The following is a 4,456-nucleotide window of genomic DNA, read 5'->3' on the forward strand; positions in this document are numbered from 1 at the left end:
AATCTCTACTTAACATTTTGGTGGGTTATGTGGTCAGGCACTCAACCAGTTGCTTTCCACAGTGGTTTGAAAATTTTATTTGTTAATCATGATTTCCCTAGCATTTTATAAAATGTAACGGAATTCAGCAATGCAAGTGACATATAATACTGTGCAAAAGTCATGTATGACTTTATGATATACACTTTATATTACTTTACTTGGTAACTAACTTCACTGATCCCCTTAAAGGTGGAATTAAAGAAAAAAGAACCTAGGCAACAAAAAGGTAAGTTGGCATAATTATCAACCACGATAATGTAAATTTCCCATTAAAACTGAAAAAATAAATGGTTGAAATTTTCATTTAAATTTTTATGAAGTTTTTGATATATATGAACTTTCAAAATTTATTAGAATGCTATGCTATTGTTTTTTAAAAACGTACTCTATGGGTTCAAGAAAATATTTAAAATTGGATTTTCTTTGAAGCACTGCTATTTTCTCTTAAAGATCAGATTTCCATAAACAAGTTGGTTAAGGTGTCCAGTTTTCCTAATATAGTATGTTGCTTAGTTTAACCTCCTAATTCAATCACGAATTTCTACTGATTTACCTGGAAAAGGGGTTCCAAGAGAGGATTTTTAAGAGATCATTTCAGCAGTTTTATTCAACAGATGGCATAAATTAACCAAATTCAAAGAAAACTCTTTAAACAGAAGGAAAAAGCCACTACCTAGCATTTCTTGTTACCAAAAATCCACCAAAAATATGTTCATGTTCCATTAACTGAGTATGAAGTAAAATCATTGAAATATTACAATTGTTAAACACAGAAGACAAGAAATCAAAATTTTTACATCCTATACATAGGCAAAAAACTACAATTTCTAGCTTGTTTTTTTCTGGTTTTATTATCGATTTAATTACAAGGAGCTTATTCCCATAGGAGTAATAAAATTATTCAATGGTGAATAAATTTTTAACTCAGAATATTTTAAGGATGACTTAAATCCTATTCTACCTGCTGTTGTATTTCTGTTTACTGTTGCATGTGGCCAAACAGATCATGCTCTAATCCAGTAAGTGTACTGTAATCTACTTACATGTTTGAAAGTCGGCATAGGGTTAAAGGCACAAAGCTGTATTTTAGTAATAATTTTTATTACTTAATTGTAAATAAAAAACCATTTACTTTTGGATCCTGCTTTAATGATGACTAAAAAACTGCAATTTCCATGCAGAGAAAAATAGGTGTTAGACTGTTTATTGCAGCTCAATTTACAGTCGCCAAAATGTGGAAACAGCCTAAATGCCCACCAACCCAGGAATGGATTAACAAGCTGTGGTATATGTATACCATGGAATACTATTCAGCCATTAAAAAAATGGAGACTTTACATCCTTCATATTAACCTAGATGGAAGTGGAAGACATTATTGTTAGTAAAGCATCACAAGAATGGAGAAGTATGAATCCTATGTACTCAATTTTGATATGAGGACAATTAATGACAATTAAGGTTATGGGGGGGAAGCAGAAAGAGGGACGGAGGGAGGGGGGTGGGGCCTTAGTGTGTGTCACACTTTATGGGGGCAAGACATGATTGCAAGAGGGACTTTACCTAACAATTGCAATCAGTGTAACCTGGCTTATTGTACCCTCAATGAATCCCCAACAATAAAAAAATAAATAAAAAATAGGTGGTCCTTTCTAAGGAATAAATTTTAGCAGCCTTCAAAGAAATATACATGAACATTTGGGAGCCTTTTAATTACTGAAGTTGCAAATGGCATAACTGCACTTTACTGTTGAAGACCCTTTTAATTTAATATGTATAGCCATTTCCTCAAATTTCTCTTAAAATCTACCAGTATAGATTTTCATTTCTATGCATGTATATGTGTAGCAATTCATAAAACTAAGTAGTAAACTGACACTCTACACCAGTTCATTTATCTCAATATATATTTTGGAATATAATGGCAATGATAAAAATATCAATTCCCTCTAAGCTGATAATGCTATAAGATTTTATGTAAAGTTAAACAGTATTTTTTATTTTTGAAAAAGATTCATGGTTTAAATTCCATGACAAGAAAAATGTAATTGTGTCATGTAACATTTATTCCATCAATTTAAACTGAAGTGTCTCATGGCGCTAAACATTAAAGAATTTAAATAAAAGGAAATAATCTTTATGTACACAAAATGATCATTCCATTAATATTTACATGACAAAGGAATCATGGAGAATCACTAAAACTGGAAATTGCTACAAGTGTGACAATCTTCTCTCTAGATATTTTTAGTTAGGAATCATATAAGCTTGGAAAATGAAAATAATTGCAGAAGCATAACTAAAATATAAATTTTAGTTTTCAATTCTTACTATTTAAAGGAGCCAGTGGGTCATAAACAGTCCAAGATTTGGGAACTAACAGCTCAGATTAGTTTTTAATATCAAATCTTTTTCTTCATCTCTCATGATTATACTAAACTTACAGAAAAAACAAAAAAAGGTATGCATAAAAATTCCAGTTCATTCTACTTTATAAAGACTGGTCAGCCGCTCTAATTCCTTACAGTTGTCCATGCTCAAGGTGTCCGCCTTCCTTCGGAGAAGATCATCACAGTACACTTTTGCTGCATACTGCATATGTGGTTTTTGTTGTCTTTCTTTCCAGCAATTATTTCAAATATTAGTCACATAATCTTCTACTACACTCTTTTCTACCTTTTTTTTAATCTTAACAATTTTATTTTTGTTCTTTTAAATTTATTTTCCATGTTCTTTACTTCTATGCCATGTATCCATTGCTATCTATTCCCCTAACTAAAAGGGAATGCATCAGTTTTTTAAAAATTATTATTAAATCATAGCTGTGTACATTAATGAAATCATGGGGTACCATGGGTTGGTTTTATATACAATTTAAATATGTTCATCACACTGGTTAACATAGCCTTCCTGGCATTTTCTTAATTATTGTGTTAAGACATTTATATTCTACATTTAGTAAGTTTCACATGTACCTTGTAACATGCGCCATACCTGTGGTCCCATCAATTACCCTCCCTCCACCCATCCTCCACCCATCCCTCCCCTCCCTTTCTCTTTTCCCCTTTCCCCATATTCTTAGGCTATAATTGGATTATAGCTTGCATAGGAAAGCTATAAATTAGTTTCATAGTAGGGCTGAGTACATTGGATACTTTTTCTTCCATTCTTGAGATACTTTGCTAAGAAGAATATGTTCCAGCTCCATCCATGTAAACATGGAAGAGGTAAAGTCTCCATATTTCTTTAAGGCTGCATAATATTCCATGGTGTACCTTCTGTAATAACATTCCTTTATATTCATTTTTAAAGTCCTTGTTGACATAATAAACAACACATGAATTTTCTGTCTACATTTTAATGGTTGGCCCTGATCCAGATCTGGGATATAAGAAATAATGAGGATTAGAGATCACCAGTTGGCTTAATAATGACACAAGGATCAATACAATAATGGGCATCAGCTGGATAAACATAGAAAACCCTCCATCTCCTCTTTCTTCCTCTCTTTCATGGCCACTATGTTGATGTTGATGTTGCTGTTAATGGTTGTAACCAGCCCGTCCATTTGATAATGAATGTACATTACCTGAAGGAAATCCACCACCAAAAAATATATTAAACAAGTCTGCTGGAGTTCTATCAGCTTGACAACCTCTATGGAGATTAAATCTCCCATTGTTTGGGTGATTACAAGCTTGTTCTTCATTGCCTGTAAGGTCGTATTGTTTTCTTTTTTCTGGCTTGCTTAAAACAGCATAAGCATTTCCAATCTTTTTAAAAGCATCTGTTGCTCCAGGTGCATGGTTTTTGTCTGGATGAAACTTCAAAACAAGTTTTCTATAAGCTCTTTTTAAATCTACATCAACAGCATCTTCGTAACTCCAAGTATTTCACAGTAATTTTTACATTTGTTTATGCTGAGAGCTCCATCTATCTGGTCTTTGGTATAGCCTTTTCCACCTTCGCCACTACCAGATGTGCTGTCCTTTGTGCAATTAGGCTCGCTTTGATCACCACTTCCTGATGGTTTTGGGTAAGGAGCACTATTTCCAGCTGTGCTTCCGTTTTTCATAATTATTTCCAATAGTGCGCGCCTGAGGGCAGTGGGTGGAGCTTCTCGGCTTCTACAGGAAGCGCGGGGCCTTCTCGTGGTGCCAACGTTCGGGGCCTCCGGGGAGATCTCGACACATTTCTCCGCCTCATCCCGGTTTCCCTCCATGGCCTGCGGCTTTTTCGGTTTCCTCCAGTAGCGCGGGGGCGTGCAGCAACCAGCGAAGAGGAGCGCAGGGGACCCTGGGGCGGCTCCGCCCGCTCACGGCGGCCTCCCCGCCCCGCGCCAGCCGCTCCCCTCCCAGCCCGACCGAGCTCCCAGGCCGGCGTCCGAGCCCACCCTGCGGTCTGTCTGCGCGACCC

The 4,456-nt window shown here is 35.7% G+C and overlaps 1 pseudogene; it reads right to left on the minus strand.

Annotated features, from left to right (window-relative positions):
• Window positions 1-2,521: 2,521 nt before the first annotated feature.
• On the minus strand, window positions 2,522-4,271 carry LOC128563328 (dnaJ homolog subfamily B member 14-like; annotated as a pseudogene).
• Window positions 4,272-4,456: the final 185 nt, after the last annotated feature.

The sequence above is a fragment of the Nycticebus coucang genome, chromosome 13 (assembly GCF_027406575.1).
Source record: "Nycticebus coucang isolate mNycCou1 chromosome 13, mNycCou1.pri, whole genome shotgun sequence".
NCBI lineage: Eukaryota > Metazoa > Chordata > Mammalia > Primates > Lorisidae > Nycticebus > Nycticebus coucang.